This window comes from Taudactylus pleione, unplaced genomic scaffold (genome assembly GCF_031769625.1).
Source record: "Taudactylus pleione unplaced genomic scaffold, aTauple2 ptg000952l, whole genome shotgun sequence".
NCBI lineage: Eukaryota > Metazoa > Chordata > Amphibia > Anura > Myobatrachidae > Taudactylus > Taudactylus pleione.
Window position 1 is genome coordinate 193,732 of NW_028285353.1, and position 23,685 is coordinate 217,416.

General features: G+C 50.1%; 1 protein-coding gene and 1 pseudogene across 2 annotated transcripts in view; both read right to left on the reverse strand.

The window, feature by feature from the left end:
* Nucleotides 1-23,685, reverse strand: part of LOC148473237 (dual specificity tyrosine-phosphorylation-regulated kinase 1B-like) — a 143,643-nt gene that overhangs the window by 54,621 nt on the left and 65,337 nt on the right. The window lies entirely within an intron of this gene.
* LOC148473238 (5S ribosomal RNA) lies at nt 14,780-14,898 on the reverse strand (annotated as a pseudogene).

A 23,685-nucleotide genomic window follows, 5' to 3' on the forward strand; every position in this document is an offset into this window, starting at 1 on the left:
AGAAAGGTAAGAGTTCCAGCGCCTTCTTTGATCCCATCACAGGGATTCCCAACCACGGTCCTCAAGGCACACTAGCAGTCCAGGTTTTAAGGATAGCCATACTTGAGCACAGATGACTTAATTAATACCTCAGTTATTTTGATCAAATCATCTGTGCTTTAGCATGGATATCACTAAAACCAGGACTGTTAGTGTGCCTTGAGGAACGAGGTTGGGAATCACTGCTCTATCAGCTTTCCAGGAACTGAACGAAAGGACCCTGCATGCCAATATTGAAGCTGATGATGCCTTAGAAGCTAAAATTCCAGCATCCACTGCAGCTCCTCCCAGATAGGAATATGTGGGAGACATTCATCCTCTGTTCTCTGGTAGCATTTGATAGAGTCTTCCAATGCCCCCATCCATTCTTCAACAGCTTTCGCTACCCAGGCTCCGGCCATAGCTGGACAAGTAACTACTCCAGATGATGAAACGATCAGCTTAAGACACGTTTACATTTTTCTATCTACAGAATCCTTCAGGGAAGATGCTGACGGAATAGGCAATGTAGTATTTCTGATTAAATGCATCACATAAATATCCACAGTAGGAGGTAACTTCCACTTAGTACATACAGAAGCTGGGAAAGGATACAACGATGTTATTCTCTTATTCACATAAAACCATTTGTCGGGGTTACCCCATGCCTCTTTCATAAGCTCAGTGAGCTGTTCAGATACAGGAAACTCAGTTTTGACCACCTTCCGGTAGTGATTAAACACTGGAGCCTTCTTACTATGAGCTGGTTCATCATCCTGAATATATAAGATTGATTTAACCGCCCTCACCAAAGAAAGAACATCCACTGTAGACGGATGGTCCTCCTCCCCCGAGCTAGACCCTGGAGAGGAACCCTGCGCATCATCTGATTCTCCTAATGATGAGTCAGAATACATATGTTGAGCAGACTGATAAAAATATAAGTTGCGCGTAGGCTCCTTAGTAACTACCGATCTGCTTTCAACATTAGATTGTGCCATACTCTGACTAGAATGGCCATAAACATCCTTCCAGGAAGGATGCATTGGAGGTGCAAAAGGAGGCAGTGTGGGAGCTGCCATACGGTCCACAAACTGCTTCATTACATGGGACAAAGAGGACACCCAAGATGGCTCTTGTCCAGGGACAGGTGAATTGGACTGGTGAGGTGGCTCTATATAACAGACAACACACAAACCATCCTTTACAACCTGAGGGGACAAACCGGCCATACAGGATTTACATGAAACAAACACAGGGCCTCCCCCTCCTGTTTACCTTTATCTTTAGACATGTTAAAAATTAAAGGCAATAAATGCAATGTTATGTGACAGCCTTCACAAATACTTAGTGAACGTGCAGTGACCAAAGAAAACCTCCACCCCACAGGGATGGAGAGAAAAACAGTGATAGCCATTATTGACAGGCAGAAATAAAAGACATTTTCAATGCAGCAGCTAGCAGTCACATACAACACATATGTAATATAATTACAGTCACATACAACACATGTAATTTAATTACAATAGACTCTAAATCAACTACACAAACAGCCAGGAATGGTAGGATATAGAGCACTATGGCCCTCATTCAGACCCGGTCGCAAGCGATGAGCGCTCGCAACTAGGTCGATGTTTAGGCCCTGCGCACGTGCAGCGGCCGCACTGCGCGTGCGCAAGCCGCAGAGTGAGAGAAACTCTCTCGCTCCGCAGCTCACTACAAAAGGGACAGCAGTCGATGTTGATCAACAGCTCAGCCCGTTTTGTAGGCGTGGCGGGGAGGTGGTTTCACAAACACCTGCCGTTTTGTGGGCGGCCGCACTGACATCAGCAGTGATGTCAGTGGGGAGCTTCCTGCTCTTCCCAAGCCCCGATGGTCGAGATTGTCTTAACCATCGCGACCATCAACCTGGTCGGATGCTAAAGCTGTGAGTGGTAACCCACAGCTTAGCTAGCGACCAGGAAGCCGCACTTAAAAATACATGCGGCCGCCCTCATTCAGAACGAGTGCTCGCTTATCGTGAGTGCCTCTGAATGAGGGCCTGTATAGCTTAACGAAGGGAGAGGTGTACATGGGAACTGACCCAAACCCTTCTGGAGACCAACAGCTACAGCAGCGCACCGATAGTGGACTGAGCGTCTCATATACACTTGGAGGGTAGGCGGAGCAACCCAGACGCGCGAAAACATTTGATGGTTCTGCGTCTGAGTCGGAGCTGCCGGGGGAGCGCCTACCTCCCCTGCCGGGTACGCTGACATCATGCCAGTAATTGCTTCTGGTGCCGATACCCGGCGTCAGACGATAAGGCATCAGCGGTCTAGTGAGAATGCGAACGCTCTCCGGGCCCTGACTGCAGCAGCTTTCGGTGAGTCTCCGGCGCCGTAAGCGAGGAATCGCCTTACCGGACATCTCTGTGCGCCAAGTTGCAGTCTGTGTCCCAGCATGGCTGCTAGCATGCTCAGCCGAGACCCGACTGAATCACCAGCCCTGTTACTGGTGTTGCGGCCCCGCGGAAGTAGATGGAGTCATAGTATATGCTTCTTAATTCAGACGCTTAGTACTGCCAACCCAAAAACATAACATAAAATCTTAGGATTGCCTGAGAAGTCCCGTTACAAAGGTGCGTCTTAATCCTGCCGCACCAAACCAACAACTGAAGGCCTGTGACTGGGGTATATATGGGGCTCGAGGCATCCTGGGAGCTGAAAGCTTTAACTGTTTGGTGCCTGGATATCTCCAACCACATTACCCCATGGTATCCCTATTGTTCCCTATGCACCCTCAAGAAGAAATAATTTATGAATGAACATACGCAAGTAACCCCACATGTGTACAAGCCAAAAGATCATGGAGAAGACGAACCGTTCACATCACCTTAATCATTGCAGTAACCAATAACTACTTGTGGCTGGAGACTGCAACCCACATAATCCAGATGGCAGCTGTAGGAGGGTGAAATCCTTGTGCTGCAGCACCATTTCCATATGAAGTATCATAGGACATGTACTGTAAATGTAATAATAATGTGGTTTAACATGTCAACTTTAATGCACTGTGCATGGTTGTGGAAATGCATTTTTAAATGTATAGACAATGCATGGAACGTGTTTTAAGAGTATTTTATTGAATAAGGAATTGCCATCTTGACATAGGAAGTGATATGGTATTTGCCGTAACCTAGCAGTGGGGGTTTGGGGAGACTCACCAAGCCTGTGTGTAACGTACTCCGGATAATACTGAATCCTTTAGCTTTCTAAGGTGTCAGGAACGTCCTCAGAAAGTGCTGAGATTGTGATTAAGCCAAACTGGTGTAAAACATATGTGAAAAGATGAATGCACCAGTAGACTGTACTGAGTAATTTGATATGCGACACGGAATACATTTAGGATGCCGGTGGACGGAATCCCATAAGTTGATATACCGACGGCGCAATGCCGAAAATAAGGATATCGACGTCCGGCATCCCGATCGCAAGGCATCCTAAACGTAAGGCTGCGGGTAAGTAATACACTTAGCACGGGGAAGGGGGGAGGGGGGGGGCTGGTGTTAGGGCCCCAGGTAGGTTAGGCACCCCCCAGGAATGGTTGGTGTTAGGCACCATCGGGGTGAGGCTAGGGTTAGGCACCCCCCCTTCCCACGGAGAGGGTTAGGGTGCAGGAAAGGGGGGGTTAGGCACCATTGGGGGGAGGATAGGGTTAGGCACCATTGGGGGGAGGCCAGGGTTAAGCACCCCCCCCGGTGATGGTTAGGGTGCAGGAAGGGGGGGGGGGGGGGTTAGGCACCACCAAAGGAGGGCTGGGGGGTGTATTTGGATTTACTTCACTGTCGGGATTCTGCACGAACGAGATACCAGCGTTGGTATGTCAAATGCCGGCATCTCATACACCAGCATATCATACCCGAGCCATGCGACACGTGTGCGTGCGACTGAGTCTCTCAATCTGTATACGAAGTGTTATAATGTAGCAGCCACAGAAATTTTCACTCCAAGTTCTGCTGTATATTTGTGCGCACTGGAGTCTGTATATGGAGCACAAGACGAGAATCAAATGAATTTGCACGGGCTGACGCATTTTCGGCAAAAACAGACACCCAACGCTAGCAGCGTATCATTGGCTCACTCATGCCAGGTGCGTGGCGTTTTGAGGCTAGATGTAGGAGGATACATTTGTAAGGGTTTTTCCATCTAGTCTGCAAGCATGTACATTAAAAATAAGTTATTAGCGGCTACATAGGAAGAAAACCATCTCCATTACAAGGAAGATGCAGGGAACGCAGAGCTGGCAGGCTTAGCACACACTGCAGTTATTACATGAAAACACTGTGCATCATTTATCATAATTACTTGTGCACTACTAAACTAGCCAAGCCACATACGATACGAATAGTGAGTAATTTCCAGCAGAGATCCCTTCTCTTCCTTACAGCAGACACTTGGCACTCAGGACTGAAAGCCTTCTCACCAGGGACTCAAAGTCCAAAAGTAGTCACAATTGCCTCATCTAATTGGTTCAACTAGCTGTACAGGTATCCAATGAGGGACGAGTATCTATGGGCAGGGTTAGTCAGCTGTACTGTCTCAGCAGCAGTACCCAGAACACCGCCATGCACACAGCTGCCAGCAACAGCTCACGGTTGGCAGGGAGACCAGAGAGCTCATCTATCGCAGACGGGAAAGACGCAGCAGCAAAACCTACATACCATGCAGTCTTCAAATGTTTACATGCACAATGCTTCATAAATGCACAATTACTAAGCATGTTGGCTTATTGTTCATATCTACAAGATCACATCCTCGTTCACAATCTCTACACCTTAGCATTTTGTGAAATCGTCCCCCTCGCTGTACTCCTCAGAGGACAGTCACCCCTGTATTACTATCCACCCACACGCACACTAGAATCCACTGGAGCAAATTCATCTCCCACCATAATACCCACATGAGCACTTCCGCCCTAGTTATACTATGCACCCCCCCCCCCCCCCCAAATCCTCACTGCACTATGCACCCCAGCATATATACCTCCTGCCAGGGTATGCACCTGAGCACATCCCCCCCCCCCAAATCCTCACTGCACTATGCACCCCAGCATATATACCTCCTGCCAGGCTATGCACCTGAGCACATCCCCCCCCAAATCCTCACTGCACTATGCACCCCAGCATATATACCCCCTGCCAGGCTATGCACCTGAGCACATCCCCCCCCCCCCCAAATCCTCACTGCACTATGCACCCCAGCATATATACCTCCTGCCAGGCCATGCACCCGAGCACATCCCCCCCCCCAAATCCTCACTGCACTATGCACCCAGCTTATATACTCCTGCCAGGCTATGCACCTGAGCACATCCCCCCCCCCCAAATCCTCACTGCACTATGCACCCCAGCATATATACCCCCTGCCAGGCTATGCACCTGAGCACATTCCCCCCCCCCCCAAATCCTCACTGCACTATGCACCCCAGCATATATACCTCCTGCCAGGCTATGCACCTGAGCACATCACCCCCCAAATCCTCACTGCACTATGCACCCCAGCATATATACCCCCTGCCAGGCTATGCACCAGAGCACATCCCCCCCCCCCCAAATCCTCACTGCACTATGTACCCCAGCATATATACCCCCTGCCAGGCTATGCACCAGAGCACATCCCCCCCCCCCCCAAATCCTCACTGCACTATGCACCCCAGCATATATACCTCCTGCCAGGCTATGCACCTGAGCACATTTCCCCCCCCCCCCCCAAATCCTCACTGCACTATGCACCCCAGCATATATACCTCCTGCCAGGCTATGCACCCGAGCACATCCCCCCCCCCAAATCCTCACTGCACTATGCACCCCAGCTTATATACTCCTGCTGGGCTATGCACCTGAGCACATCCCCCCCCCCCCAAATCCTCACTGCACTATGCACCCCAGCATATATACCCCCTGCCAGGCTATGCACCTGAGCACATCCCCCCCCCCCAAATCCTCACTGCACTATGCACCCCAGCATATATACCTCCTGCCAGGCTATGCACCTGAGCACATCACCCCCCCAAATCCTCACTGCACTAAGCTCCCCAGCATATATACCTCCTGCCAGGCTATGCACCTGAGCACATCCCCCCCAAATCCTCACTGCACTATGCACCCCAGCATATATACCCCCTGCCAGGCTACGCACCTGAGCACATCCCCCCCCCCCCAAATCCTCACTGCACTATGCACCCAGCATATATACCCCCTGCCAGGCTATGCACCTGAGCACAATTCTTCCCCCCCCCCCCCCAAATCCTCACTGCACTATGCACCCAGCATATATACCTCCTGCCAGGCTATGCACCTGAGCACATCCCCCCCCCCAAATCCTCACTGCACTATGCACCCCAGCATATATACCTCCTGCCAGGCTATGCACCTGAGCACATCCCCCCCCCCAAATCCTCACTGCACTATGCACCCCAGCTTATATACTCCTGCCAGGCTATGCACCTGAGCACATCCCCCCCCCCCAAATCCTCACTGCACTATGCACCCCAGCATATATACCCCCTGCCAGGCTATGCACCTGAGCACATCCCCCCCCCCCAAAATCCTCACTGCACTACGCACCCCAGCATATATACCTCCTGCCAGGCTATGCACCTGAGCACATCCCTCCCCAAATCCTCACTGCACTATGCACCCCAGCATATATACCCCCTGCCAGGCTATGCACCTGAGCACATCTCCCCCCCCCCCCCCCCAAATCCTCACTGCACTATGCACCCCAGCATATATACCTCCTGCCAGGCTATGCACCTGAGCACATCCCCCCCCCCCCCCAAATCCTCACTGCACTATGTACCCCAGCATATATACCACCTGCCAGGCTATGCACCTGAGCACATCCCCCCCCCCCCCCCCAAATCCTCACTGCACTATGCACCCCAGCATATATACCCCCTGCCAGGCTATGCACCTGAGCACATCCCCCCCAAATCCTCACTGCACTATGCACCCCAGCATATATACCTCCTGCCAGGCTATGCAACCTGAGCACATCCCCCCCCCCCCCAAATCCTCACTGCACTATGCACCCCAGCATATATACCCCCTGCCAGGCTATGCACCTGAGCACATCCCCCCCCCCCCCCCCAAATCCTCACTGCACTATGCACCCCAGCATATATACCTCCTGTCAGGCTATGCACCTGAGCACATCTCCCCCCCCCCCCCAAATACTCACTGCACTATGCACCCCAGCATATATACCCCCTGCCAGGCTATGCACCTGAGCACATCCCCCCCCCCCCCAAATCCTCACTGCACTATGCACCCCAGCATATATACCTCCTGCCAGGCTATGCACCTGAGCACATCCCCCCCCCCCAAATCCTCACTGCACTATGCACCCCAGCATATATACCTCCTGCCAGGCTACGCACCCGAGCACATCCGCCCCCCCCAAATCCTCACTGCACTATGCACCCCAGCATATATACCTCCTGCCAGGCTACGCACCCGAGCACATCCCCCTCCCCCAAATCCTCACTGCACTATGCACCCCAGCATATATGCCTCCTGCCAGGCTATGCACCTGAGCACATCCCCCCCAAATCCTCACTGCACTATGCACCCCAGAATATATACAGCCTGCCAGGCTATGCACCTGACACATCCCCCCCCCAAATCCTCACTGCACTATGCACCCCAGCATATATACACAAGATTGCCCTCTCTAGCTCCGGCGCCCTGCCTGCCGCCGGAGCTAGAGGGAACACTACGTTTAACCTATAAAACCTAACAATAGTGTGAGCCCCCGACAAGGTGGCTGCACGGCAAAGCTGGGAAAGAGACCCCCCTGGCTGCCACACATGAAGGGCCAACCAAGAGCATAGAATGCGCCGAAATGGAAACAGGCAGGGGCCGAGAAGCAATTACAGAAGCCTGAGGAATAGTCAGTCGGATCCAACGCGCTAAGGTCTGCTTAGAAACAGGCCAATCAAGCTTAGCCACATCGCAAAGCAAGAATAAAGAGTCAGACATCCGCAAGGAAGCTGTCCGATCAACACAGATACGCAAAGCGCGAACCACGTCCAGGAACTGAGAAGATCCCCAGACAGCACAGGAACCACGATAGACTGGTTAATATGAAAGGAAAAAAGCACCTTTGGCAAAAACGTGGAACGAGTGCAGAGCACCGCATGATCCTCATGGAAGACTTGGCAAGGAGAGCAACAAGAGAAAGCGCCCAGCCTCAGAAACCCTTCTGGCTGAAGCCAAGGCCAACAAAAGCACAGTCTTCCAGGTAAGGTACTTCAAGTCCACAGTCGCAAAAGGTTCAGAAACTGAAGATTGGAGAAAGGAGAGTACCAGGTTGAGGTCCCAAGGAGTTGTTGGGGGACAAAAGGAGGCTGAAGTAAGGCCAGCTTACGCTATATAATATATAAAAAAAAAAAAAGGATAGGGTTGAAACCTGCACTTCAAAGATCCCAGATGTAGTCCTCATTCAAATCGGCACTGCAGAAAACCCAAGAGACTAAAGGAAAGAACAAGGTAGGAATACCACGCCTTTCACACCACACCACATAAGTTTCCAGATTCGATGATAGTGGGCTGAAGAATATGGTTTCTTAGCTCGAAGCACGGTTGGAAAAACAGTACTCGGGTTGCCCTTACCTCTTAGCGCGGTTTCAACAGCCACGTCGTCAAACGCAGTCACCGTCAGTCTGGATAATGAAAAGGACCCTGCTGAAGGAGGTCGGGGCGCAGTGGAAGTATCCAGGTATAGTCTTGCTAGGAGTAACCGTAGATCTGAGAGCCAAGCCATGCGAGGCCGTTTGGAGCATATAAGAATGCAAGCAACCTTTCTCAATGCGTTTGAGCACTCGAGGTAGTAGTGGAAAAGGAGGAACAGGTAAGCAAACTGGAACTGCCATGCAGCGGTTAGTGCATCCACTGCCGAAGGGTCTCGGGAATAGTAGAGCGGAAGTTGATGGTTGAGTCTTGATGCCATGAAATCTGAGGTTTGCCCCAGCACTGTACCAACTGTTGGAAAAGCTGAGGATGAAGAGCCCATTCCCCTGGATGCAAGTCCTGGCGGCTGAGGTATTCTGCTTCCTAGTTGTCCACTCCTGGGATGAAAACCGCCGACAGGTGTAAAGATACGCTTCAGCTCTAACGAAAAATGCCTGAGACCATCTGCATGGCACCTCGGTTTCTTGTGGCGCCCGGTCGATTGATGTAGGCTACCGTAGTCGCATTGTCTGACTGGACCCTGATGGCCCGTTCTCGCAGAAGAGGGAATGACTGTCGCAAGGCGTTGTAAAAACCACCTGGTGCTCCAGAAAGTTTATCGGAAGAAGAGCCTCCGGCCGTGACCAACGGCCCTGGTAATGATGATCAAGAACCACTGCACCCCAGCCCCGAAGACTGGCATCCATAGTTAGAAGAACCCAGTCCCAAATCCCGAAACGCCACCCCGCCAAGAGATGGCTGGATTGTAGTCACCGTAGGAGGGAAAGGCGGACTAGGCTGTGCATGTGAAGATGACAACCTGACCACTGGGACAGGAGATCTAGTTGAAAGGTCAGGGAGTGAAGCGACCGAACTCCCAAGACCTCGAAGGCCGCCACCATCTTTCCTAGTAAACTGATACAAAGATGCACTGACACCCATGAGGTCAGAGGACAAACTGGACTAACTCCAGAATAACCGAAGACTTGTCTCTTGGAAGAAAAACTGGTGGCATTGAGAAGGAAATAAAGAGTTTGGAAAACTGATAATTCAACCGTTTTGTAACAGCTTGTAGGTAGTTAAAACATGCTGACGGGGCTTTTCCAGAGACGGAGCCTTGAGGAGAAGATCGTCTAAGTATGGTACTATCGATACAGCTTCAAGACGAAGTAGAGCAATCATGACCACCATGAATGTCGTGAAGACTCTGGGAGCCAAAGAAAGTCAGAATGGGAGAGCACGAAACTGGTAGCGAGACTCCCGGACAGGAAACCGGAGAAAGGCCTGATGAGGACTCCATATGGGAATGTGTAAATATGCGTCCTTGATATCAAAAGACTACAGAAATTCTTCCGGTTCCAGACTTGAATTCACTGAATGCAGGTACTCCATCTTGAATCTGTAATATACCAAGTGACTATTCAAAAGTTTTATGCTGGCACTACACCTGCACGACCAGCATCAGATCCGATTCACCGACTACCCGGAGCTCCCTGGCAGTCCTGGCAGTACATTCGTTGTTATTCTTAGCACAGGATCTGTCGTATGATCGATCCTGTGCCTCACGCGCTCATTAGGGAAACAGTCATGGAAATGACTTGAATTGCTGCACGATGGATCGCATGAACAAAACAAACGGCACAATCTGCACACGATAGGATGGAACATATGTGCTGCACATCTGATCATACGACCCAATTTAAGGAGCTGTGGGAGCGCGCATCGGATCGTATCTTACTAAAAAAAAGTACACGATTTTCATAAGATCCATCATATGACTCGTCGAAAATCGGGCAATCGGCCCAAAATCGTGCAGGTGTATGGCCAGCATTAGGTTCAGAATTGGTCTGACCGAGCCATCCGGCTTGGGCACGACAAAAAGATTTGAATCCCTTTTTTTGCTGGTACGAAGGTACTGGAACCAGAACATCCGCCTCCAGGAGCCTCGTGACAGCTTGCTGTAACACTTCTGCCTTTTCCAGTGAGGAAGGAAGAGCTGTCACGAAAAAACAAAGAGGAGGTTGAACCGCAAAGTCTATTTGGTAGCCCTGTGAGACCACATTCCGAACCCAAATGTCAGTGCAAGTTTGTGACCACACGTTCTAAAAATGGGATTTTGGTACCTACCGGTAAATCCTTTTCTCTGATTCCACAGGGGACACTGGAGGTGCTTACGCTGGGGTATAGAGGCGTGGATAACTGGAGCCGGCACTTTAATTAATTTAGAAGTGTGAATCTCCTCCCCCTCTATGCCCCATCAGCCCTCAGTTTAGAAAATGAAAGACCGAGAGGAGATGGAGAACAAGCTGAGTAATAAAAAGGAGAGAACACACAATAACTGAATCATACAACATAGGGAACAAGCTGAACAGGCAAGCAAAGAACGCAGAGGTGGGCGTCCAGTGTCCCCTGTGGAATCAGAGAAAAGGATTTACCGGTAGGTACCAAAATCCCATTTTCTCTTTCATCCACTAGGGGACACTGGAGGTGCTTACGCTGGGGACGTCCCAAAGTTTTCCCAATGGGCGGGAGCGCTCTGCGGTGCCTGCAGAACTAGACAGCCAAAACGGTATGCCGAAGCAGCAAACGTACCAAATTTGTAAAACTTGCTGAAAGTGAGAACTGAAGACCAAATGGCCGCACGGCACAATTGTGACGTGGAGGCTCCTCTACCGGCCGCCCATGACTCACCCACAGAACGTGTGGAATGAGCCAAAATGGACGAAGGAGGCCCACAATCAGCACTAACATAAGGCTGATGAATAGTCAGCCAAATGCAACATGCCAAACTCTGCTTAGACGCTGGCCAACCCCTCCAAACAACAACATAGAGGACAAAAAAGCAACTCATACTACGAAGGGACGCTGTCCTGGCAACATAGATGCGGAAAGCTCTAACCATATCCAAGGTAGAAGAACCACCAGAGTCTTTCACCGACGACTGTACCACAAGAGGCTTATCGAAATGAAAAGCCGACACAACCCTGGGAAGGAAGGCGGTACCGTAGTCCGGAGTTCCGCCCCATGTGGCTATAAGACAGAGCACCCAAATCTGAAAATTTACGAGCCGAAGCGAGAGACAGGAGGAGGACATTCTTTCAAGACTGGTGCTTAAGATCAACTTCCTCCAAAGGTTCAAACATGGGTGACTACAGAAACAGAAGCACCAAATTTAGATCCCAGGGAGCCATTGGAGTTGCAAAAGGGGGCTGCACATGCAAGACCCCTAGAAGAAACGTCTGCACCTCAGGATTGAGGGCCAATTTCCCTTGAAAGAAAATGTAAAAGGACACCAACCTGCACCTTTAAGGTTCCCAGACGAAGGCCAGAATCCAGACCTGTCCGAAGGAAAAGCAGAACCGAGACAAACGAAAAGTCCTAGACGGAAGACACCGACTGGAACACCATTTGAGATATAAGCACGCCAGAAGCGATGATAATGCACAGCAGAAACTGGCTTTCTGGCGCGTATCATGGTAGGAATAACCGCGTCTGGGATGCCTCTGCATCTTACGATATCGGTTTTAAGAGCCACCCCGCGAAACGCAGTTGTGCTAAGTTGGGGTGTATGAAAAGGGCCCTGCTGTAGAAGATCCGGGCGCAGAGGAAGGGGCCACGGAGCATTTGACAATAGGAACCGAAGGTCCGACAACAAACTTCTCCGAAGCCAGATCGGAGCCACGAGAATTACAGAGGCTGTCTCTTGTTTATCCTTTGTAGAAGACAAGGAAGTGGAATAGAAGGAAAAAAGGTAAACAAAGTCGTAGATCCACGGACTTGTCAGAGCGTCTACTGCTTCCGCTTGCGGATCTCGAGTTGTGGACACGAATACCGGGAGCTGACAATTCAGTCGTGACGCCATGAGGTCCACCTGAGGACCTCCCCATCGACGTATCAGCGCGATGGATGAAGCATCCATTCCCCGGGATGGACATCCTGTCGATTTAGGTAATCTGCTTCCCAGTTGTTCACACCCGGAATGCCGCCGATAGGATTACTGACTGGTTCTCGGCCCACCGGAGGATCTGAGTTACTTCTCGCATAGCCATGCGACTGAGTTTCCCCTAGGCGGTTGATGGAAGCGACGGCCGTCGCATCGTCGGCCTCAACTCTTACCGGACGAGCCTGTAGAAACTCTATTGTCTCTATCAGAACATTGTAAATCGCTCTGAGTTCCAACACATTTATGGGCCACATCTGTTCTAGAGGAGACCATCTACCCTGAAAGTGGAAATTGAGGACTACTGCTTGCCATCCTCGGAGGCAGGCATCCGTGTTACGATGATCCAGTCTCCCACTCCGAATTTCCGACCCGCTAAAAAATTTGGTGGATTGCGTCCACCAGAGAAGGGCCACTCTGGAACCGGCTCAGACGGATCTGTCGATGTAGAAGCAGATGAGACCCTGACCTGAAAAACCCCGGAGTGGGACTGGACGAACTTCAGTGCCTCAAAGGCAGCTACCATCCTTCCTAAGAGACGCAGACAAAGAAGCATTGACACCTTCCTTGTTCTGAGGACCAGCTGAACTAACAACAGGATATCCCTGGCCTTGTCTGTTGGAAGAAAAATCCTCTGTGATTCCGTATCCAATATCATGCCCAGAAATAGACGTTTCTGGTACGGATTAAGATTTGACTTCTTGAAGTTGATTATCCAACCGTGTTGGGTTAGAGTGTGATAGGTCAGTAAGGCATATCTAATAGAAGAGATACCGATGGAGCCTTGAGCAACAGATCGTCCAAATATGGGATTATGCGGGAAGCCGAGGATAACCCGAACGGCCATGATCTTAATATGGCAAAATGCAGCAAAGCCTTGTGTGGTTCCCAAATGGGAACAAGGAGATAAGCATCCTTGATATCCAGGGATAATAGGAACTCCCCTGGTTTCAAGCTCACGATGTTCACTCCTGATGACCGAAGGAGAGCGATCATGACTGACATGAGTTTGGACGATACATCTTCAGATACAGGTTTAAAGACTTAAGGCTTAGTATGGGTCTGACCGAACCATCCGGTTTGAGCACTACAAACAGGTTTGAGTAAAAAAAACCAAACCTCGCTAATGTTCCGGAACCGGAACTAGCACAGATGACACCACTAGAGACCTGAGAGCCTCCTGTAGAATTAATAGTGAAGAACCGAATTAGGGGGCGGGGCTTCGAAGTCTATTCTGTACTGTGAATCCACGGTTCTGAAGAGGTCTGGTTCCAAACTTGTTGAATTCTTGCAAGCAGGCTCCCACCGCAGGAGACCCCAGGTGGGACGGAAGACCGTCATGCCACCTGTTGCTCAACTGGTTTAGGCTCTGGTCTACGTGCAACCGTGTGAGGACGACCTTTACCTCTGCCGCCTCTGGTTGCTTGGGAACTTTCTGGCTGTACCACGAAAGGAATGAGGCGCTCGAAAGGAATGAAACGAATGTCCAGTATAAAGTCTTCTGGGACCCTGAAATAGCAGGCGCAGATATGCGAGCACTGATCTGACTGGTCAGCCCAGCAAACCACAGCCTTGTTAACCCAGGCGGTAACAAGGGTAGCTCTAAGTTGAGCTCCCGCTGCGGTATATATAGATCTTAGTGTTGTCTCCAACCTACGATCCGAAGGGTCCTTTAAAACAGTAGCTCCCGACACCGGAAGTGCTGTTTACTTAGAGAGATGGGAAACAGATACATCTATAGGAGGAGGTTTCCCCCACTTCTCCATCATGGATGATGGAAAAGGGAAGCCAGACGGAAACCTAGGTGAAATTTGGAACCGCTTATCCGGCTGCATTGCTCAACAGATGCTGTCTTATAAGTACCGCGCACCGAGGAATTCTTCGACTGACTCTTCTGACTGGAGAACAGGCGTTAGAGTACGCTATTGTGACCCCCTACCTGACCCAGGTGTCTGGAGATTTGGTTAACCCAGCTATCCAGGGAGGTTAAGACCTGCGCGCCTAAGCCAACTTTGCTAAGTCTGACATAACTCCTACCATGTCAGTGGCCCATGGCGGTGTAGGAGAGTTAGTAATCGCCATCTGTGGATCAGTTGTTAGCATCACATAACGTAGAGCACCTGGTATTCCCAGGCAGTCTCCCATCCAAGTACTAATCAGGCTTGACCCTGCTTAGCTTCCGAGATCAGAAGAGATCGGGCGTGTTCAGGGTGGTGTGGCCGTAGGCTGGACCCCGTGGCATGGGGCTTGGTCTGTTTGTTGTTACACTTAGAACAGACAAACAGCTTCTGAGAAGCCTTGGTTCTGTTGGACATTGTACACAGTCACCCAGAGAAACAGCATAAAACAGAAAAGACACAGACAAGATAAACAAGGCGGCTGTGGGACACAGAGGAGGAGAAACCCCCCTCCCACAGATCAGACTCCCCTGCACTTACAGCCTCCTTACCAGGATGTAATCAGGAGATGTACGTGTCCTGCAGCACAGGAATGGCAGCAGGAGTCCAGCCTTCTGTGTCTCTTACACTGCAATCTCCTTGTAATGCAGTATGAGCTGCTGTGCATGAGAGAACGGCAGCCCTGATGTATACAGCCGCTGTCGAGACGAAAGAGACCCGCGCTGCCCTTAAGCTCCGCCCCTTCTTTATGCCCTAAAGGGCTATACAAGATGTCTGGTCAGTAACCTCCCCCCCGCGTGCCTCACCGCGTGTACAGCGGACTAGGGAGAGCAGGTGCAGACGCGCGGTAGCGCACTTAATTAGCTGCACCAGGCCACTTAATCAGCAGGTAGAGGGAGAGCCAGGTGCCGCGCTGTAGCGCTCAAGTCAGCAGCCCTGCGCCTCCTGTAATAGCAGGGGGAGGGAGTGCCAGGTGCTGCGCTGTAGCGCTCAAGTCAGCAGCCCTGCGCCTCCTGTAATAGCAGGGGGAGGGAGTGCCAGGTGCTGCGCTGTAGCGCTCAAGTCAGCAGCCCCGCGCCTCCTGTAATAGCAGGGGGAGGGAGAGCCAGGTGCCGCGCTGTAGCGCTCAAGTCAGCAGCCCCGCGCGGAGATAAGGAGACTCTGCTTAGCAGCCCCGCGCCTCCTGTAATAGCAGGGGGAGGGAGAGCCTCGCTGTAGCGCTCAAGTCAGCAGCCCCGCGCCTCCTGTAATAGCAGGGGGAGGTAGAGCCGGGTGCCGCGCTGTAGCGTTCAAGTCAGCAGCCCCGCGCGGAGATAAGGAGACTCTGCTTAGCAGCCCTGCGGCCCTGTAAGAGTGGGGTTCAGCGCCTTAACAGCGGGAGGAGGGAGAGCGCACCTAGTCAGCAGAGCAGGGAGCCGTCTGCATTAGCTGCCCAGCAGACTAAGAATTGTAATAACGCTGGGCAGCGGCGGGGCTGGGAGCCGGGGGATGCGCAGGTGTTTACCTGCAGTCAGCACTTCTCTCTTCCTATTGAGAATGTGCTGTGGTGGCAAGGAGCGGTCAGTGCTTTTAGTATAAGCACTGTGTACTCCTTCCTGCCTCCTATAAGGACAGGGCGCCAGGTACCCGGACCCCACCTTTAGAGAGGTGGCGAAGGGTACCTAAAAGTGTCAAAAGATGTAAAAATAAAGAAAACCTAAATAAAATGTGTTGCTGGAACACAGCAAATTGTGACCAGCTCCTAGTAGGCACATTTTCTAAACTGAGGGCTTATGGGGCATAGAGGGGGAGGAGCTTCACACTTCTAAATTAATTAAAGTGCCGGCTCCAGTTATCCACGCCTCTATACCCCAGCGTAAGCACCTCCAGTGTCCCCTAGTGGATGAAAGAGAAAACGAGAAAAGCCAAGCTCCCGCCGTGGGGGCCCCCAGGTGGGACGGCAGCCAATCATGCCACAGACTTGTCGACAAGCTTGGGTTCCTGACGAGAGGGAGCGACTGCACCACCTTTACCTCTTGGTTCTCTAGCAGACGTTGAAGATTCTCTTGCACGACCTCGAAATCTAGTAGAGACTCTAAATGAACGCAAGTTCCTGAATAAGTCCTCCGCGGAGCCAAGGCAGAACCTGAGGAAGACGGCAGAAACGTGGACTTACCGCCAGTTGCCTGAGAAATCCATTTGTCCAGTTCTGGACCAAAGAGCATATCTCCAAAAAACAGTAATGCCTCAACTGCCTTCTAGGACTCAGCGTTCCGCTTGCCAAGAATGGAGCCAAAGAGCCCAATGCGCAACAATGGCCGAAGCTGAAATCCTGGAGCCATGCAACCCAATATCTCTAGATGCCTGCCCCAAATATATGGAAGACTCTAATGTGCTCCGCCAGAGTAACAAGATCAGACCTTGGTGTGCCCGCATGCAAGCCCTTGACTAACTGTTCCGCCCACCTTTCCTTGGCCTTGTTGACCCAAGACCCCACCAAGGCCGGACGGAGAACCCCTGAGACTGTATTAAATGGACTTCAGAGTAGTCTCTAATTTACAGTCAGAGGCCTCCTTCAGGGAAATTGCACCCGGCAACGGAAGTGTAGTTTTCTTAGATAATCTGGATACCGATGAATCAACTGGCGGGGGAGAGTCCCACCTAGCCCTGCTGTCTGTGGGAAAAGGCTAGGAGGAGAGAAATAACTTAAGAGAACTGGAACTTCTTGTCCGGATTATTCCAAGCCGCCATCAGCTGGTCATCTAGCTCCTGTGAAACGGGAAAAGTAAGACGCTTTCTGTGTAATGGCAAAAAGAGACTGAGTTGGAGACTCCTCGTTCGTTACCTTAAGTACTTGCCGCACTGCAATAATGAGAGCATCCAATCCCTGAGGGCCTTCCAAGCCCTGCGAATCCTCTTCAGCGAGTAGATCCTCATCAGAGTCCTCTAGAAATTCTCCTTCCTCTACCTAAGAAACACTCATCGGATTGCAAAACCGCAGGTATAGCTCTTTTCTAAAATGGGGCTTTGGTAGCACCCCCTGACCCCAAAAGGAGGAACCCACCACCTGAGCCCAACTCTCCATAGATCGGGATAAGGTCTTCACCCAGGCTGGTACTCCCTACCAGGTCACTAAAGGTCCTGAACTAGAACTAGAGATTCTTTAAGCTCTACAGAGAGATCCGACATAACAGTTGTCAGAGGGGTAATCCAAGGCGGAGAGGGGGGTCTTGGACTGGAGCAGACTCAGATGGAGCATGGTCCCCCACATTACAAGCTTCACAAAGTAGAGCTCCCTCTGATTGTACCTAAGTGAACTTCGAGTTACACTCAAATTACAGCCACATTGAGACAGCGGCTTGTGTCTCTCCACTACAAAGCTCCATGCTACTCACTACACTAAGATACTTTAACGGATACAACTATTGGAGTATGGTGGACACAACGTTGCCGACCTGCAGTTATCACTCATAACCTGCGATAATTGTTTGCATTTGATCACGCACAAGTCCACAGACTATTGTTTACTATCTGGGACACAGCACAATTTTATGATTACAACTTAGTTCTTCATCATTATCATCTACTGATTTATCCATGTAATTGCTATTACTGTTATTCTGTCTTTTTTATTCTTTAGTTATTTCATCATTCTACTCTATCTGCAATTTAATTTTTTCTTGCCTTCTTTTTGGGCAATTTATGTCTTTATATGTATTTTATTACTGGTTATTAAATTTATATATTTATTTCTGTTTATCAACGCGGTATTTCTTTCTTTATATGCTTTGTGTGGGGTTGCAATTTTCTCCCCTTTTTGTTATTTAACGTTGCAGGTATACTTTTTAATATCAGTGTGTTTTAAGCGCTAAGGTCTTTTTGTCCTTACACTTCTACACACAGGCTAACAGCTTTTGTGAGGTTTTCGACGCTGATCCCTTGCCTGTCAAACCTAACACACAGGAGGCAATGACAGCAGAACACAACACACAAGCACACAGTGACAAGGAGAATGCAGCCAAAGAAAACAGCAAGACTGTTATAGAGTCCCCAACAGTACACTCACTGCCCTCACAGGGATGAGCAATGTTGTGCAGATGCTGCTGAGGAAGCAGATGGCCTGAGGAGCTGCTGCTGTGGCCAGGAATCAGTGGTGACCGCAGGTAGGAACCCTGAGCTGGCTTGGCTGCATGGGAACAAGGGCACGGGAGAACGGGAGAAGCACGCTCTCCCAGTATAGCCCGTCTCCAGGGTGAAGAAGCTCCGCTCCCCCTATGACTGGCCCCCGGCAGATAGTGGCCGCCATTCCTCCACTATTCACAGCACTAAGCTGCGTAAAAGTACTGCACTTCCAGCCTTCCCTGCCACATGGCAGGCGGACTACACTTACGAGCCATGCCGCCAGATGTGCGGTGTGTCATGGGGACCCAGATCCAGCCGCACGCAGCACCGATGTGCTGAAGACATGGGACCCGGACGCATGGTTCAGGAAGCGGCGGTGGGTCCCTCCGGGTGGCTCCCCCTAGCGCATGGCAGACAGGGGCTGTCTGTGTCCTCAAGAGTAAAATAAAGAAAACTTTTGGCAGATGATGCCCAGGGCTCTGGCTCGCTCGAGGCACAATTCATAAACTAGGGATGAGGGGGGCATAGAAGGGAAGGAGCCAGTCACACTTATTAATTTCTTAAAAGTGCCTGCTCCTCTGTACCCCCCGTCTATACCCCACAGTGCTGAATTCCAGTGTCCCTTGTGGCTGTGGAAGAAATGTTTGTAACACAATTCACGTGGCTTTGCCAAAGTACACAGCACTAAATTGGGTAGGGTATGGATTGTCGGTGGTCGGGATGTCGCTGGTCAGAATACAGACACCCATCCGGAGACTAGGCAAGTCTAACCCTAACCGATACCTAAACCTAACCCCCCACCCCCTAGTGTCTAAGTCTAACCTGCCCCTCCACGCACCCTAAACTGAACACTCCCTCCACGGTGCCTAAACCTAACCTCCCCCTCCCCGCATCCTAACCCTCCTTCCACGGTGCCTAGCGGTGCGTACACACTGAACAATTAGCCAGCGATAACTATATCGCTGACTGATCTCCCTGCACCTTCAAGGTGTGCTGGACCTCGGGTTCCAAAGTAGCCTGGTTGACAAGCGACCAGGTTGGCCTGCTTGGACGATATAGTTATCGTCCATACGTGCCCGTACATTGCTGGTCGTTTGAGGGTTGGAAAGCACCAAAAAATGAACGATCTGTACGACATGAACGATATCGTTAATAATGTGCATTTTTAATCGTACAGTGTGACCACTCTAACCCTAACCCTCCCCTAACTGGCGATACCTTTGGGATGCAGTCAGTCGGGATACTGCGGTCGGGATTTCTACGCCGTTATTTAGACCGTCTGTATCCCTAACGACGGGATGCCGACTACATCCCCACTAAACCAGTGCTTATGATGCCACGGTCATCTTTCTCAGGAAAAACATAATATTCCTGTACACCCAGATCTTTTCTTTTCAAGTATTACACAGTAAGAGAGTGGTCATTACTGATACTTCTAATGTTTCTTTCTTCTTGAGCTGTATATATTGTTATTGTTGATCAGGATGAGCCCAATGAGCTGCCAGGACTACGTTTTCATACTGAATAGCATCATTTTCAGGGTAACAAAATTACTGCACCCCCTTTAATATTTTGTTTGAGCCCTCAGTTCTGAAGCTTGCCTCCTTATGTTATATGAATGAGTAGAACTGTTCTGCAATTGACTGGTGAGCATTGCTATTGTGTAAACAAAACAAAAAATGGTCCAAAAGGGGGTCCCTGTCCCTTGCCCTCAAATCATCATCATCCTACCAATACTTCCACATTAATATTCCAGAGTTCATAACAAACAAATTAACTGCAGTTTTCTAGAGCACATTGTATTTTCAATGTGCTTTACCTCTAGTAGGTTGTAAAAAAGGACAAAGTAGGAGATAACATTTAAGTAGCCTATGACGATGGGCCAGATGTACTAAGCTCTGGAAAGTGATAAAATGGAGAGTGATAAGCTATCAACCAATCAGCTCCTAACTCAAACACAGCCTGTAACATGACAGTTAGGAGCTGAGTGGCTGGCAGTTTATCACTCTCCATTTTATCACTTTTCAGAGCTTAGTACATCTGGCCCATTGACTTAAATACACATTAGCATTCCCGCTAGGCTGTTTTAGTGGGGCGCCGCTCCCTGTCCTATTTCTGAAGGGCAGAAAGCACCCTGCCTTCCTGCACTACACCCACTGACACAGCCTGCGGGTTCTGTCTCCACCCGCGGGTCACCGTGTTCCGCGGGTGGTCAAAACTGCGGCGCAGTGGTCACCGCCGGCCATTACTCATCGCCTAAAAAAAACCAATTCAATTCCCCTTAGTGTATGTTTGGGTGGGAGTTTAGACTAAGTGCCAAAGGAAAAAGATTGAGGTGAATGATATAATTTGGTAAGCAGTGCGTAGTGATATTGGTGTTATAATTATGAATACATAAGATGACCAGTTGGGATTTTGACCCAAATTTGGCCTTTGCACCTAATGACAGATTTCTCACTTTTGAATTTTGCGATTTCCACTTGAACACTATCAGAGATAAACATACGTTTATTACAGTAGGACATATGGCCTTACAAGCAATCTAAACCCAATGTATTCCACAGCACAAATGGCAAGCACTGTCATCGTTAACATATGCTTCTCTAGTCTATATGTACTAGAGAAGCATAAGGGTTTACACAAAAAGAAAAGACAGCCACATAAGACATTAGGCATGGAGATCTGCAAACTAACAGAAATATGGCCCTGGTTACATACATACACATGCTTCTAGATCATTAGTTCAAGTAAGGTTATACCACCAGGGGGTCAAATCAATTAGGGGCAAATTGTGGGAAGTACGGGAGATGTGCAGATGGGACAGTTTTGGAATGCCGGCAACCACTGTAAGGGTCGCAGATGTGCACACCTCATCGCTCCTAGCTGAATAGGCCAAATATATTGTAGTATATGAAGCATCTTGGTCACCCGCATAGCTGGTCACCCACAGCTATGCAAGCGGCCAGGAGGCCGCTCCATTTTTAGGTAGGAGGGTAATGATTCAGAACGAGCGCTCTGGTCACAGCGTCTGGCTCTGAATCAGGCCCAGAGTGGGGCAGGGCATCTGAATAAAAAGTGCACAAAAGGCACACACGTGTCAGAAAAGGGGGCATGGTCACTCAAAAAGGGGCATGTCCTTAAGACACGCTTCCCTTTTCATCACTGTAGGGGGCATGCCCAGCACTCACGGAGATGGTCAGCCCCAAAGCTCTCTTTGCAGCATGGCAGTATTCACCCATCGTTTATTGTTTCGTCGCAACACTCCCCCGCAGAACACAGATGCCCGTGGGTGGGGACGGCACCCAACCATCTGTTTCAACGGGGTGCCACCATAAGGACAGCATTCGGCGCCCTGCTAAAACAGCCTAGAGGGAACACTTTCGGCGGTATTCAACTGTTATAGCGTGCCCGATCTCCAGTCCAAAGTGACAGGAGATCGCAGGGCGCTATTCAATTGTTTTTCGCGCTGATCTCGCCCAAAGAGGTCGGGTATAGCCGCGTAAAAAGGCTACACCTGACCAAGTGCAGGGGCGCGATCGCGAGAAGTGCCATTTGGGCGCCCAAAGAGGTCACTTAACGCCCATTTCAGCTCTCACCCCCCAGGGGCTGCGAGCTGAAATGTAGCGCTGGCAGCTCATCGTGCCTGACAGGAACAAGAATTGAATAGCTCCGTCGGGCGCGATAGGGGCTAGAAAGAATTGAGTTCCGCCCATTTAGTTCACAATATTGGGTTCCCACTAGGCTATTTTATCGGCCACTGTGCCCCGCACTATTTGAAAGCGCCCTGCTGGCACCTACAGTGGACACTTTCATAATAAGTAATAGTAGCAAAATTCACCATCAAAGTGGGGGTGGAGCCAATTCCCTACATTTGGGGGGAGACATCCACAATGAAATGGGAATCCGGGGCACAACAATTGAATATAGCTTGTCACTTTAGACGGGAGCTGCGTCTAAAGAAAACAGGATTTTGGTACTTAGCGATAAATCCTTCTCCGATTCCACAGGGGACACTGGAGTCTCAGTACAGTGGGGTATAGATGTGGGATAACCGGGAGCTGGCACTTCAATAAATCTGAATAGTAGCTAGCTCCTCCCCCTCTATACCCCCTACAGGTCAGTCTTCAGAAACTGTGCCCGAGGAGAGCTGGATAATATAATAGCGGAGAAGAGAAGCTGGAACATACATGAACAAACAAGCAAATATGCAAACAAATCAAGCAGAAAAATTACTGTCCAAACCAGGAACAACAATAACAAATGCAGGTGGAACAGCGCCGGGCGGGCGTCCAGTGTCCCCTGTGGAATCAGAGAAAGGGATTTATCGCTAAGTACCAAAATCCTGTTTTCTCCTTCATCCACTAGGGGACACTGGAGTCTCAGTATAGTGGGGACGTCCCAGAGCTCCCGGGTGGGAGAACGCAGAGAACCCTGCAAAACAGCACGGCCATACTGTGAAGCAAATCCTGCAAACATGTCTAAACGGTAACATTTTGCAAAAGTATGCCAGCCTGACCAAGTGGCCGCCTGACAAAGCTGGGTCAGGGAAACACCGCGGGTAGCCGCCCATGAAGTACCCACCGAGCACGTAGATTGCACTGTGATTGAAGTAGGTGGGTGTGTTGATGCAGCCAGATAGGCTTGTCTGATTGTCAGACGAAACCACCTAGAAATAGTTGCCTTAGAAGCCGGTCAGCCCGGACGTGCCATATCATATTGAACAAACAGCATATCCGACTTCCGGAGGGATGCAGTCCTATCAACATACATCCGAAGAGCCCAGACAACATCTAGGGATCTGGAAGCCGAAGAATCCTCTTTAAACACCGGAACCACGATCGGTTGGTTGATGTGAAATGCAGACACTACCTGAGACAAAAAAGATATCTGCGTACGTAGCTCAGCTATATACTCATGAAAAATGAGGTAAGTCGGACGACATGAAAGCTCCCCTAGCTCCGACACGCCTAGCAGAGGCGAGCGACAAAAGGAGAACCACTTTCCATGATAAAAAA